Genomic DNA, 16141 nt, shown 5'->3' with positions numbered 1-16141 from the left:
CAAAAGAGAAGCCACAAATTACCAATACCAGAAATTTAGGAAGGGGTATCATGACAGATCCTGGATAATACAGGAATATTCTAAGTAAGTGTACACACATAAGTCTGACAACCTACATGCAATGGACCAAGTCTTTGAAAAGCACAAAATGTCAGCATGAAATAGATAATTTGTATTGTCCAACAATTATTCAGGAAATGGTTATTTCATAATTTAAAATTTCAAATTTAAAAGCTCAAAGAAAATCTCCAGCCCTGGATGGCTTCACTATAGAATTCTTTCAAATGTTTATAGGAGAATTAAAAAAAAAAAAAAATTTTATACAATCTCTCCCAGAAAACAGAAGAGGAAAGAGCACTCTCAATTCATTTTATGAAGTTAATGTACCCTGATAATACACAATGGGAACAAAAGAAAAGAAAGCTACAGGCCAATATCACTCATAAAAATACATGTAAAAGTCCTTAAGAAAACATTTTCAAATAGGATTTCACAATAAATAAGAAGAATTACATACCATGACCAAGTAGAATTTATTCCAGGGAGCAAGGTTAGTTCAATATTTGAAAATCAGTCAGTGTAAACTACCATATTAATCTAAAGAAAAAAATATGATCATATTATTTGATTAGAAAAAGGATTTGACAAAATTCAACACTCATTCATGATAAAAACTCCCAGACAAGTAGGAATGGAGGGGAACTTCTTCAACTTAATAAAGCTGATATCATACATAATGATGAAAGACTACATGCCTTCCCTCAAAGATCAAAACAATGCAAAGAAATATGTACTCTTATTCAACATACTACTAGAAGTTGTAGCCACTATAGTATGGCAAGAAAAGGAAATAAAAGGCACACTGATCAGAAAGAAAGAAGACTATCCCTATTTGCAGATGACATAATTGTCTACATAGAAAATTCCAAGAAATCTACAAGGAAACTTCTAGAAATACCATGTGAATTCAGCAAGGCCACAGGATACAAAATAAACATTCAAAAAAATTAATTTCATTTCTTTGTTCTAGCAATGAACACCAAAATTAAAAATGTACTAATTATAATCATTCAAAATAATGAAATAATTATGTGTAAATCTAACACTGTGTAGTATTATATTGCATTTGCATTTGTATGCCAAAAACTGAAAATGTTAATTAAAGAAATCAAATAAGATCTAAATATACGGAGACATACTGTGTTCATGGACTGGAAGACACAACATAGTAAAGGTATTGCTTCTTAAATTTATCTACAGTTGACCCGTGAACAATATTGGTGTTAGGGATGCTGACTCCTCACACTGTCAAAAATCCACATATAACTTTTGACTTTCCAAAAACTTTCCAAAAAATGCTATTAAGAAAATCATAAAGAAAAGAAAATACATTCTGAGTACTATACTCTATATTTATATTTATTAAATATATATATAAGTATATATATTTAAATATATATAAATATATATTATATAAAAATATATATATATTTATCAAAATGTGTATAACTAGATGTGAGCTGTTCAAACTCATGTCGTTCAAGGGTCAACTGTATAGGTTTAAACTAATTTCCAGAAGATTTGCAGTTATAGGCAAGATTATTCTTTATACATGTGAAAAGGTAAAGGAACTAGAGTAGCTAAAAAACTATTTTTTAAAAGATTAATAGTGGGGGAGAAATCAGTCTACCCAGTTTCAAGATATATTATGTAGCTACAATAAACAAAACTCTGTGGTCTTGGTGGAGTGATAGAAACATAGATTCATGGAACAGAATAAAAAACCTAGGAAGAGACCTACAGAAATATGGCCAGCTGACTTTTGATGAAGGTGAAAAACACAATTTAAAGAAGAAAGGATAGCCTTTCAACCCATGGAGCAGTTGGACATCTACGTGAAAATAAATGTATAAGAACTTGGCCTAAACCTTGCATCTTACATAAAAATTAACCCAAAATGGATGATGGATTTAAATGTAATGCTACCTTATCAAAGTTAGGGGAAAAAAAAAAAACACAGGAGAAAATCTTTGAGGTTGAGATCTAAGTGGAGTTCTTAGACATGACACCAAAAATATAATCTATAAGAGGGAAAATTGATAAACTGGGCTTCATCAAACTGAAAACTTTTGCTCTGCAAAAGACCATAAAGAGGATAAAAAGACAAGCTACATACTGGAAGAAAATATTTGCAAATTACATATCTGACAAAGGACTGGTAACTAGGATACATTAAGAACTCTTAAAACTCAACAGTTAAAAAACAAGCTATTCAATTAGAAAATGGGTAAAAGACATGAAGATGTTTTCCTTGTGACAGCAGTTGTTTAAAGAAAACTTGACAATAAAGACTATAAAAAGGATATGTAGATATGAACTTCACATGTTAGACAAGAAACCAAAAAAATAAACAGGCAGTACTTTGGAACTCCTAGCCATGATATTATTTAGGACTAAATAATTCAGAATGTTTAGATGCTGAACTAATAAATTGTAGGTCAGCTTCTGTGGATAGAGCTGGGGTCTTCCCCCTATGGCATTCCCAGTGTCAATCCCAGAAGGGGTTTGAACCAGAAATGTGGGGGACTCTGGGGAATGAGATTTGTATTGGAGAGATGAAAAACTCTCTTCTCCTTTGAGGCCTCTTGGGAGTATTTAAACATTCCCAGACAGCTGGGTGAGTAAGAAATCCCTTTAGCCACCCTGAGATATGGCTGTCCTAGAAGTTCTGTTGTAGATACAAATTATTTTGTGTGGTACTTCCCAATATCACCTGGTCCACTCCCATGTTGGATGAAATTTTGTGGGAATTGCAGCCTGATCTCTGCAGCGTAGAATTAGAAAAGGAATTGGTTTTTGTTTTGGAGTGAGTAGCTAAATGTACAGAAAGGACCCCTGCCACCCAAAACCAGTTCAGAAAGATGGCTAATCATCTTTGTATGTCAACTTTACAATGGTCATGGACAACAGAGGCCATGCATGTTGTCTTTGCCTAAATGCCGTGCTCCATCCTGCATATCCTCAAAACAGCACCCTTTGAACCCAGGAAAAGTTGTTGAAACATTTGAGAGAGGTGCCAATTTTGAGCAATCAGTCTGGTCTGTGAGACTGGAACTCATATCACTTGGGTATTTAGAGGAAATAAGATAATATTTTGTAGTCATTGGTCGTTGAAGCTGGTACATTTGGGTTTCACTAAGTTAGAGAAAAGCTCACTCTCCCCTTTTCAATAACACAATGTCTTTTCATTAGTAGCCTGAAATAGCAGGGTTTTTCTCTGCTCTTCCATTCCTTTGAAATGCTACTCATAATTAGCTTCCCACAACTCCTAGGTTTCTTCCACCATTACTCATCATCCTGTTCTATTTGTGTTACAGATTATGATTCTCAACCTCCATCAGCTTCACCAAAGTTAGTACCATTTTTAAATTTTAAGTCCATATTGCTCCCCTGGGGATAAAAATACATTATATGTTTATAGAAAATAAAATTTTTTTTAAAAGTCCATATTGCTAATCTTTGGGAAACATACCTACTTTTCCCCTATTACTATATTTAATACTTCAAATTAATCTGATATGTTCGCAGAGGTTCTTTTTTAAAAAAAATTTTAAAGGATTTTATTTATTTATTTGACAGACAGAGATCACAAATAGGCAGAGAAGCAGGCAGAGAGAGAGAGAGAGGAGGAGGAGGAAGCAGGCTCCCTGCTGAGCTGAAAGCCCTATGCGGGGCTTGATCCCAGAGCTCTCGATCCCAGAACCCTGGAATCATGACCCAGGCTAAAGCAGAGGCTTTAACCCACTGAGCCACCCAGGTGTCCCAACTTGTAATTATTTTTGCAAGAAAAATAATCAGAGGGGGAGATGAATCATGAAAGACTGTGGACTCTGAGAAACAAACAGGTTTTAGAGGGGAGGGGAGTGGAGGGATGGGTGATCCTGGTGATGGGTGTTAAGGAGGGCACATGTTGCATGGAGCCCTGGGTGTGGTACATAAACAATGAATCTTGGAACACTGAAAAAATAAAATAAAATTTTAAAAAATTATTATTTTTAAAGAAATGAAGACCTAAGTAATGATCCAAAGGAAATGTCATTCCTACTCCTGCTCAGCTGTACATTCATTCATTCAACAAAAAAACTTCAGCTCTGTGGTTAGTGTTATAGAATGAAATAATGTTATCTACAGGATCCACTATCATTATGGAAAAAAATCTACTGATTTTCATATAAATGATTTAGCTGCCGAACCAGTAAAAAAGCTAATTAAGTATGACTTACCAATTTTCTAGACTCTGGGACCTAAAGTCCAATCTGTCTTTAGCACAAGTATCAGATACTCATTCCTTTAAAAATTGTGTCCCACCAACCAATATGATTTTGTCTTCAGAAAGTCCTTTCTGTCTTGTTTTGTTTTTGGTGACTTGTGTTTTTGCTTTTTGAGTGTCTTGTAACAAATAAAAATAAATTTATATTCCAATTCTACAAATCCTATTAAAAATAAGCATATTTTATAACAATATTTCTGAAGTCACAGTGCGTACAACAAAAACTTCTATACCCTCTATAATTGTTCCATACTTTACTATTTTGAATAATTCTGAATATTATCTGCAAAAGATATTCACTGTTACTGTATTTCTATATCTGGGCATTAGGAATTCCAAAATGCTACTGAGATAAATATGCCTATCATACTCCTTATATGCTAACATATTGCTAAGATGCTATATGCTAACATTAGCTGGAAAAAATATACTAAGCTTTAAAAATGTTCCTAACTAAAGGCGTTGACTTTAAAATACAGCTCTTCCAAAATTAGATATTCATCTAATATGCAAGATGTGACTATAAAGTAATTGGCCTTATATTATTGTTTTTGTTCATAAAACACCATAAATTACATAAGAAATGGCGTCATTCCCTCTGAGTAGTCACCTTGGGAGTCCACAGGTAACTTCAGTGACATTTGCCTTTGCACAGAACAGTATCAGGATCCTCCTTTTGAACTTGTTTTGAGTCTGTTCCTTTTTATTTTAAACAAATGTCTTCTTAGGCAGCTAAATTTTGTCCTTTAGAGTTGGGTTTGATCTTCATCCATAGCTAAAAGTAATCTAGAATAGGATTGGGGCCCTGGATGTACCAGGTAGAATGAAGTAGATATGAAAGAAGGATTGAGGAAAATGTAGGGTGACACTCTATGTAGGGGGTGATACTCAAAGTATTCAACGGAAGGTATAACAGGACAGAGAGCAATGAGAACAGATGTTCTGGAGGACACTGGCCAAAATCCAGGGATTAATTTTTTAGTAGTTGGGTTGTGAGGTGTTCTAAAGGGTCCTAGAAGACAAACTATAGCATTGGGGATGGGTTGGCCTTTTGGGGCCAACAATAAAGGAGATTTGAGCTATTTTAAGGTCCACTATTAGTCCTTCCAAAAAGTGGAAAGGCCACTGCTGCTTTTGTGTGGCTCAGGCATTGGCTCTAAAAGCACTGCCCAAGAGTTGTTTGGTCTTGAGAGCAATAATATTGGAATAAATGTGCAGGAAACAGGGTAACTATTTTGAAGGACATTGCTTATCTGAATATACTGCTTATCTAAATATTCAGGCACCATGCCTTTTTCACTTTTTCTCCCTAGCACCTAACATAATGCTTGACATATAACCATTGCTTAATAAATATTTGTTGAATGAATGGCATGTTTGTTAAAGAAAAATAACTTCAAAGTAAAATCTCATATTTAGGACCTTTTATAATTTTTATTTTTTAAACCTATAAACTCTTCATTCTATTGAAGATTAATTCTAAATAATGTATTTAAAGAGAGAAATCTACCAATATTTATTTCTATCTCAAAATACTTTGGATAGCTGCCTACTTCTTTCTGGAAAGCAGTCCTTTTCAATGTTCTTTTCATTATCACGTGACTTAAAAAGTCACGGGTAGATGACTCCTTGAGGTTCCTATTATTTCTGTTCACAAAGAATCTTCCCTTTAGCAGATAGGACTTGATCCTTTATCAAGGCTAAAGCTACTATACTGTGATGGCTGTCAAATATTTATCAGGCTGTGTGTGTCTCATACTATGCATCACACATCATTTACTTCCCCTAATATCAATTGAGAAAACTGAGTCCTAGAGGCGTTATGAAACTTCCCCACATTTGCACAGCTAATAAACAGTAAAAATATGGTCTGAATTCAGACAACTTGTTTCCAGAACTGAGCTTAAACCAACAGAGTTTAATAAGAAAGAAGAGATTAATTATCACCAATCCACAGGGTAGAAATTGAAGGATTTCCCATACCTAAGAAGTACCTTAGAGATCTCATTACATTGACTCTCAAAAACTTCAGAAGGGAGATTTCATTTTATATTCATTTTACAAGTGATACTGAACACAGGATATTGAGGAGCTTTTCTAGCTTCTGGGAGGGAAGATGAGAGACCCACAATCTCTTACTATTTTTGTAAACATAGTGCCTAGAAATTTACTCAAGTCTTCTAAGGCTACATTTTTCATTACTCCAAATAGGGGAAGAACTGAACGCCTGTGTTCAGTCTGAATTTTGGATCTTAAGCAATCATCAACCATGATAAATTGCATAATAGACATATCTCTAGAGGGGAGGACATCTACTCTTCTTTCTCTGGCTTCCCTGGGGAAATAACTAATCACCTTCGACATCCTATCCTTACAAGGATAGCAACAGAGGGAGGAGGAAGAGGTTACATGTGAAACATATAAACTACTTGGCATACAAGTATCATCTAAACATTCCATTAATGTGGGCAGCATTTCTCTGTTACTGCAGGATTACCCTGTATACTGCTGGTATTTAGAGCAAGTTCCCTACAGGCTAATGGTTTCATATATGAATTTTAGGCTTTAGGAGGCATTTCAGGTTATACAGTGGCCTCATGTATTATCATAATTTGGAACAGTAGAAACATTAACTGAACTTTGTACCCTCCTTGAATGATTAAGTTGTACTTTAAAGGAAGGTTAATAAGTAACCAAAGAGAGGGATACTAAAGAACTAAAACTGGAATAGTACATTGTACTACATGCCCCAAGCAAGCTGAAAAATATAAGAAAACACTTTTTCACCATAAATTATCTAACATGTGCTGAAAGATTAGTCTGCTGTAAGTGGTGTTGCTGACTCCATCACACCTCTGCCCTGCTAAGATTTCAAGGTAAAATGAAGGTTCCTGATAACAATGATAAAACAATAACAAAACAACCAAGAGTTCATTTTTTCCTAAAACCCTAAATCCTAAAGTCATCCTATTATTCTCAATTAATCTTTTTAAATTTTTTTCTTATTGTATGATACATAGCCTTAAATCTCCTTTTTGGAACAAAGTACAATATAAACTTTTAGAAAAGAAACAAATAAGCAAATACACAGATAAATCATACTCAGGAGATTCCTTTCTTTCACCTAAAGATTTGATCTGTGGTAAACGGGTTAACTATAACTTTCTTTGGGAGAGATCATGTTTTAAATGACCTTATAACTCTGATATGAAAGAGTACTTGAGTGTTCAGAGAAGATTTTGCTAGAAAATAAAAAGTGAGATCTGCCAGTGTTTTCTGGGAGGTAAACGTGCCAGAACTTTCTCTTGTTCTAATTTTGGTCCAAGAACAAAACTGCTTTACCTTTAAAACCAGCACCAAATCTTTGTTGCTCAAAAGTAAAATGCTCAGATATATCCATCTTCTATTTTCTGGGAGATAAATCACATTTAAATCTCAAATTTAAAAGAAACCTCTTCCTCACATTCTTTTATTATACTCCAAGGCAAATAATCAAGTTGACCATCCGGTAGTCACATAACTCGTAAGAATAAAATGTTAAAGGATTTTTACCAAAGGGATTACAGAAAACCAGTCCTTTTATCTCATGGATTGTTTCTGATTTTTCTGGTCCTTTAAACTTTCTCCTCTCATGTGTTTAAGACAAATCATCAAATCAGTAATACATGATACCTGAGCCTTGAGATTTTAGGCTCAGGAATGATACGGCACATGCAAAATAGGCATTACAACACACAATTGCACTTTGCGGAAACTATGGCGTAATTTCCTAAAAAAACAGTTCAAGTCATAAAAATGCAGTGCACTGACCCCCCGGAAAGAATTGTGTCCACAGGTCCGGGAACGATGTCTGTTGTCCAACACCCTCACACCACGTCTGAGCCCTTGTGCTCCATGTGGCTTTTCTCTCAGGGGTCATTATTGGGTTTCATAATGATTAGTTTGTGTATGAAAAAGGAAAGCTCGAGACTATAATTTCATACATGCTTTTTAAAAAAAAAAGCCTATAAAGAAAATTCAGTAGCGAGACAAGTAATCTCCTGGAGCCTGCTGTGACCAAGAGTATACCTGTGAGAAGGCTGAGCTGACAAATGAGTAGTCTCAGCATGTATAGGACAAACCACAGAGGGGAAAGCTTTGTGTCCCTCTAGCTTAGGGATCCCTGCTCTCCCGATTTCCCCTTGAGACACAAAGAGAGCACCCATGGAGAAATAGAGAGCAACTGTGAAAGCCAAAGACTATTGGGGCCATCAGTCAGAAATTTAGTGACAAAAATAGGGTGGATGTTTCTTTTCATTTTGGCAACTACATACTTACAGAGATACTTCTCAGTAAAGGCCTATGTGAAGGGTAGACTGAGGAAAAGGGGCAGTAAAAGCAAGGGCCAGAGGTAAAAGGTCATCAGGCACTAAGGCCCTGGAGGAGGAGTTAAAGCCACATAAGGAGTGAGGGAGGCAGTGCACCCATCTAGTGAGTGGTTTCTTCAGCCTCTCACCTGCAGAGTCTCCTTTCAATACAGATGCCCAAGTCCTCTCCCCTGAAAAGGAAGCGTAGAAAAGAAAAACCTGGCGAGAAGAAAAACCTGGCTTTCATTCCTGGGTTGGCCCCTCACTGCGTGTGCGACCCTGAGCCTGTTACTTCATAGCTCTGAGCCATCATTTCCTCATCTGTGACGAGGAATAACTTTAGAACTGGTCCAAGAAAACACCTGCAACATTGTTTGGCACATAGCGAGACGATGTGCCAAATGTGAGACTTTATTATATTCTTATCAACATAACTTCCCTTTATAAAAAAAATAAGGTGTTCAAAACATGTCCCATCCCCTCCAATGATAAGATTCAACAAAAAGGATAGATAACTTCCTTACTTTCCCATCCTTTGGTGAAATAAATCAAGGAGTTTTCTTTATTTTTATTTGCATTCGTCTTTGTATTCCTTTCCATACAAAAAGTACATCCTGCAAGAGAACAGCATAAAAATTAACATCTTTGTTTCTTTCAGAGTAGACAGTTTGGCTGCAGAGAAGTAGGGAATCTGTGTTCCCCTGGGACAGAAAATTCAGTGGTAGAAACTGGGAAAGAAAAGTCTGTGGAAAGAAAAAAGGGAATGATGGAAATATCTGAGGTCGGGTCTCTGGATTTTTTTATTGGCAGGAAGCCATTTGGCCTGATAAAGACCAAGTTGTCCTGCCCAATCATCTAACCTAGTGGTTCTCGACTGAAGAAAGTTGTAGGCTAAGAGCTGAGAAAGGGAACTAATGATAACACTGGACATCTGAGCATTGGGCTGAAAAAGACAAGTTCAGGTTAAATCAGGTTGCAAAAGTCATATGTATGCCCTTCTTGACTGAAACGGTCTGCTGAAAGGGACATGATGTTCCTGTACATTCCCTCAGTTGAAAGCTTTATTCTAGCAAGCAGCAGCATCTCTAGACTGAACTAATGCAACAGCCTCTACTCTTCCTCATTTCACTCTTGCCCAGACTATGGTTCCTTCTCTCCAAGGAGCCCGAGTTATCTTTGTAAAATACTTTGTAAAAGTATATCATTCCCTGATTAGAACCTATGACACCTCAAATAAATTCAGATTCCTACCAGAGCCTGTGAGATCCTGCCTTATCTGGCCCTTGCCTTCTTTCTAATCTTCGGCACCCCACCCCAAGTAGTCATTACAAGACTACTTCACTCGCCTCTCAATTCCCCCAGCTTATTCTGACCTCAGGCCTTTGCACTGCTTATTGTTTCTCCTTAGAGCTCGCCTCTCCCAACTGCTCACAGTTACCAAGCCTTACTTCAAATATCACTTCTTTCTCCAAACTATCCCATCCAAAGAAGAGCCCGCAACAATTCTCTGACCCATTTAATTTTCTTTACAGCACTTGTTACTAGATGAATTTCTGATGTGTTTATCTGCCATTTTATCATCTCTTTCTCCTTATCAGAACATAGTATCATGAGAGCAGGGGTCTTGTTATACCTACCATTGTTCCTGGCGTAGATTATTAACTCCCACTAAGCTTTTGTTGAACATATAAATGAATAATGGCAAACAGGGCCTAGATGCTAAATGAAGAAAAGGGAAATGTGTTTATGAGAATAGATTTCTAAAGGCTTGAATGGCTCAAGGGATATTAGGAAAATATCTCAGGGATTAGACCCTCAAAAAAATTTGAGCAATGTTTATATATTCAATTAATTGATGGCTTCAGTTTGGTTTCTTATGTCTGTTATTCAAGGCCTAGCCTCTTGTCAACAGTCAAAAGCCTTTTAGATAATCTATACAGAGAAACTTGGGATAAAAATTCAACCAAGTCCAGATCAGAGCTGCAGATTCTAAAAAAAAAAAGTAAAAGGACATTTGGGGTCCTCTGCAATTCTGCTCGATAATTCTGTTACGAAGATAGTTACTCAAGCTATAAGAATGAAAGATTGATGAAAATAAAAAATCATTTCAAAGTCACAAAAGGTCCAATGAAAGTCCTCTTTCACAGAAATAAACATATTTAACACCATTTTAAGCTAATATGATATTTGAAATTGGAAAGAATGAGTCATTGATCTTGTAAATAAGAAAATATGGCACAAACATGGTATCTGTTTGGGAAGTTTATTTATCCATACTTTATAATTAGGCCCATGACTTCTTTTCCTCATGTGAGGCCAATTTTCCTTGCAAGCTCAAAGCAAATCTTGTTTTAAAAACCGTTCAACGCTCTCAGTTTGTGTTGATGTCCAGATAACCAGTTGTTTCAGATATAACTTTTAAACAGACAATAATAAAGCACATATATTAAGTGGATATTCAAATATTGATGCTATAACAAAATGTTATCTCTTCATAATTTTTAGAGACGCCTTCATCACAGATGCTTCAAGATTCTGGCGTTCACTTCACCCAATTGTTTTCTAATTGTTTCTACAGGCAACTTAACTCAGAATTTCCTGCAAGGCCTCTGAAACACACAGATTCCCGAGCCCCCTTCATAGAGTTTCTATTTCTGTTTCTAGAGATTTAAGCTGAGGTCCAGGAATCTGTATTTGTTTAAAAGACTTCCCAGGTGTTTTGAGGAGTGATGCCAGACTTAGAAACAGTAATTTTATTATTTTATGTACTTATTTTTGTCTTGAAATAAGCTTTAGTAGCTTGTTTTATTTTCTGCACATTTTAATTTAAATTCTAGTTAACTTGTATGGTAAAATGGGTTTCAGGAGTAGAATGGAGTTGTCCAGCACTTACATGTAACACCCAGTGCTCCTCACAGGTGCGCTCCTTCATACCCATCATCCATTTAGCCCTTCCCCACCTCCCTCCCTCCATCACCCTCAGTTTATTCTCTAGAGTTAAGAGTCTCTTACGGTTTGCTTCTATCGAGCTCTCTCTCTCCTTATCCCTTTCTCCTAGAAAAATGGGTGTTTGTTTTTTAAGATTTTACTTATTTATTATAGAGAGAGGAGAGTGTGCATGGCATACAAGCAGGATGAAGGGCAAAAGGAGAGGGAAGGAATCTCAGACAGACTCTACGCTGAGCACAGAGCTCCATCTCACAACCCTGAGGTCACAACCTGAGCCAAAAGCAGGAGTCAGATGCTTAACAGACTGAGCCACCCAGGTGCCCCCAAAACTGATTTTGATCCAACCTCCAACTCCGTCAAGAACCCTTTCATGCACATTCCTTGTTACTCAGAAGGGTTTTGAGCTCTTCCAGAGTCGGCAATCTCATCTCCATGTAGTTTATTAATCGTTGTTGGAAATGTCTGATTCTCAGAAAGCTACTGTTTACATTAAACTGAAATGGGTCGGCCAGTGACTTCCTCACATCGGCCTAGGGCTGCCTTCTAGCCTGATAACTTACATATTTTAATACAGCTTTCAGGTCTACCCATGTTTTTCTTCTACAGATAAATAATCAGTTTCCACAAATGATTATTCACAGATCCTTTATCATCCAAGGTACCCCTGCATCCCAACACAGCACCTATACTCTCTTTTCAGAGCTTTCTCCACGACTGTCAGACTAGAGTCCCTAAAACAACTATGAACCACTTGATCCTGCATAGCAAGGCAGCAACATGTTGCCAGAGATCATAAGGAATTGGACATACCCTACAAATTGGTTCTCAAATTCTGACATACTGAATGATGCCATAATATGAAGACATTGTCACCAGTCCATGGTGAAATGAGAAAAATGGCAAAGTTCATTCAAACTAAAAGGCTATACTTGATTTCTATACTATATCCCACCCAAATCCTTTTAAAATTTAATTCTTTTTAATAGAGCAATAAGGATATGAGTTTGCTTGGTTGGTTTGTTCTACTAGAAAGACAGCCATCCTATGCTGATAAGCCCCATTTCTTTAAAAGTTGAACTATCCATGAAGACCAGAATCTGGGAGTCACTGCCCTAGCTTTGCCTGCCTTGACAGTATACTATGTTCTACAATCCAACTCTTGCCTGATGAACACGAACCACATCACAAGGCACAGTGGCTCACAAACCATTAGAGCACTAGAGTCAATGGAAGTTAATGAAAACACAGATTTCCAGAGTGCACTACAAGAAATTATGGTTCAGGAGGTCTGAGGTAAGGCCTGGTATCTACATTTTTAAAGGTCCCTGAATGATCTTGCTAATCATCCAGGATTAGAAAGCTCTTTCATGACGTGCATTTATTCACTATGTCTCTTTTACGTATTTATGACTTAATATCACCAGGAAACAGAGTTGATTAGGAAAGCAGGAGTCTGGTCAAAAGGAGACAAGCAGATATTGATATAAAAATATTCAGCCTGCTTCCTCCTTAAGTAAAGTATGAACACATCTGCAATTATTATCCTTCTCTGCTCTTTTAGCCTTTCCCTTATCTGGCCAGGTTCTTTGGTTTAGGTTTAGACCTCCTGGCTCTACCTGCCCAACTCCTCCCAATAAACTATCCCCAACATCCTTGGGCTTTATCAACATTCCTATTAAAAATTAGTGCTGAGAACTGTTATTATTATTAACACATAATAACCCCCTTGATAATATAGATGTCTAACTTTGTTAAAATAGCTTCAGATCACCTTCACTTTTATAGAGGCAGCAGCGCACTAACCTTATTTGAGATTTGGACCAATCCACACTTTCTGATTTCACCTATATTCAAAGAAGCAGTTTTCCTTCATTCAATACAAATGACACTTTAAAAAACTTCCAGTGACACAGCAAAGGAAACAGTCAACAAATCCAAAAGACAACTGACAGAATGGGAGAAGATATTTGCAAATGACATATCAGATAAAAGGCTAGTATCCAAAAATCAATAAAGAACCTATCAAACTCAACACCCAAAGAACAAATAATCCTTTCAAGAAATGGGCAGAAGACATGAACAGACATTTTTGCAAAGACATCCAGATGGCCAACAGACACATGAAAAAGTGTTCCATATCACTTGGCATCAGGGAAATATAAATCAAAACCACAGTTAGATACCACCTCACACCAGTCAGAATGGCTAAAATTAACCAGTCAGGAAACGACAGATGATGGTGAGGATGCAGGGAAAGGGGAACGCTACACTATTGGTGGGAATGCAAGCTGGTGCAGCCACTCTGGAAAACAGTATGGAGGTTCCTCGAAAAGATGAAAAGAGAGCTACCCTATGACCCCAAAATTGCACTACTGGGTATTTACTCTAAAGATACAAATGTAGTGATCCGAAGGGGAACGTGCACCCAGATATTTATAGCAGCAAGGTCCACAATAGCCAAACTATGGAAAGAGCCCAGATGTCCATCAACAGATGAGTCAATAAAGAAGATGTGATACACACACACACACACACACACACACGTGCATGTATGTATGTATATGTATGTACATATACATGTATGTACACACACACACACACACACACACACACACACTAAAATACTATGCAGCCATCAAAGAAACCCAAAATCTTGCCATTTGCAAAGACATGAATGGAACTAGAGGTTATTATGCTAAACAAAATAAGTCAATCAGAGAAAGACAATTATCATATGATCTCTCTGATATAAGGAATTTGAGAGGCAGGGCAGGGGATTGTGGGGGGTAGGGAGGGAAAAAATGAAACAAGATGGGACCAGGGAGGGAGACAAACCAAAAGAAATTCTTTTTTTTTTTAATTTTTAAAATTTTTTTAAATTTTTTATTTATTTTTGGCACAACAGTATTCATTATTTTTTCACCATACCCAGTGCTACATGCAATCCATGCCCTCTATAATACCCACCACCTGGTACCCCAACCTCCCACCCACCCGTCAATCCTAAAGAAATTCTTAATCCCAGGAAATAAACTGAGGGTTTCTGGGGATGGGAAGGGAGGGATGGGGTGGCTGGGTGATGGACATTGGGGAGGGTATGTGCTATGAGTGCTGTGAACTGTGTAAGACTGATGATTCACAGACCTGCACCCTTGAAGCAAATAATATGTTATATGTTAATAAAAAAATAAAAAATTAAAAAATCAAAAATTTATGACCAGAAAAAACAAAATAAAACAAAACAACAACAAAAAACAAACTTCTAGTAACACATTTATCCAGCTTAAACACTTTAAGTTATAAATTTTATCATATTTGCTTCAGTATCTTTTCAATAGATATCATTTCCATTCTAATTTTTCTATCCAACATACTCTCTTTTCTAGGGAGTATCTTATATAATGGGTCCTATGTTGTGCAAAGTTGAGAAATATAACATCTATGCTGTCATTCAAATAGCTGATAACATATTTTTCAACAGTAGTGGCAGAAAACATAGTGCTGGTGCTTCTTAATGATTCTGCTTGGAAGTAGCATTCACCCCTCACATTTCATTGGCCACAGCAAGACACATAGCCAAGACTAACACTGATGCAGGGGAGGGTTTGAAAATTATGGTCATATGTACCTTTCTCCATTCTTTTGAATTTTTCCCTGTTCTCCAAAATTTCTCAAAGAATATGGTAGTATTACGATCATATCAATTAGACTGTGCATTGCCCAAAATGTAATTTGTCATGATCTGGGAGTTTTAATTTATCTAAAATATTTGTTACTATTAGACTCCTCTCCTTATGCATATCAATAATCTCTTAATGTAAGGATCTCTCAGTGTTGTCAGCTTAAAGATCATTCTTCTTGGTATAGGCAGAAGAAAAGCGGATGTGTAGTGTTTTGTTTTAACACGATACCGTCATTCTCAAGCAATGGACCTATAATTTTCATCTATTGCTCTGAAAATAGCATGAAAAATTGCTGCTGCTGTCTCCAGTGGTTTTTGTGAGCCTCAGCTAATCTTTGGCTTTAATTCTCTTGAAATTCTTATCCCAGTACTTTGTATTCCCCTTAGTTATATGTTCTTTCATGCACCATTTACATAGATATTTTCCAGCTTTATTAGACAGCTTCTCTACCTGCAAATATGCCAGATTTTCTACCTGTCTCCGCATTTTCTTTCCATTGAGAATATTTTAAATTGTGTTACCTAAATCAAAATAAATAAATCTCATAATTCAGCCTTCCTTATCACCATAGAATTATATTCATTTTCTGAGTCTTTTCTTGAAAATATCTTTATTTTTTTTTTAATATTATAAACATATATTTTTATCCCCAGGGGTACAGGTCTGTGAATCACCAGGTTTACACACTTCACAGCACTCACCAAAACACATACCCTCCCCAATGTCCATAATACCACCCCCTTCTCCCAAACCCCCTCCCCCCAGCAACCCTCAGTTTGTTTTGTGAGATTAAGAGTCACTTATGGTTTGTCTCCCTCCCAATCCCATCTTCG

The 16141-nt window shown here is 36.6% G+C and overlaps 1 long non-coding RNA gene across 3 annotated transcripts in view; it reads right to left on the bottom strand.

Annotated features, from left to right (window-relative positions):
• Positions 1 to 513: 513 nt before the first annotated feature.
• LOC132027999 (uncharacterized) overlaps positions 514 to 16141 on the bottom strand; it is a 109281-nt gene continuing 93653 nt past the window's right edge. For 2 of the 3 annotated variants that reach the window (XR_009407307.1, XR_009407305.1), the window contains exons 4-5: positions 9201 to 9290; positions 514 to 597 (exon numbers count right to left, since the gene is read on the bottom strand). This is a non-coding gene — a long non-coding RNA (uncharacterized LOC132027999). Of the gene's footprint in view, positions 598 to 9200; positions 9291 to 10313; positions 10396 to 16141 lie in introns of all 3 variants that reach the window. The other variant, XR_009407306.1, reaches the window with a different exon arrangement.

The sequence above is a fragment of the Mustela nigripes genome, chromosome 12 (assembly GCF_022355385.1).
Source record: "Mustela nigripes isolate SB6536 chromosome 12, MUSNIG.SB6536, whole genome shotgun sequence".
NCBI lineage: Eukaryota > Metazoa > Chordata > Mammalia > Carnivora > Mustelidae > Mustela > Mustela nigripes.
The sequence above is the reverse complement of the archived record's forward strand: the minus strand, read 5'-3'. Positions and strand labels throughout refer to the sequence as shown.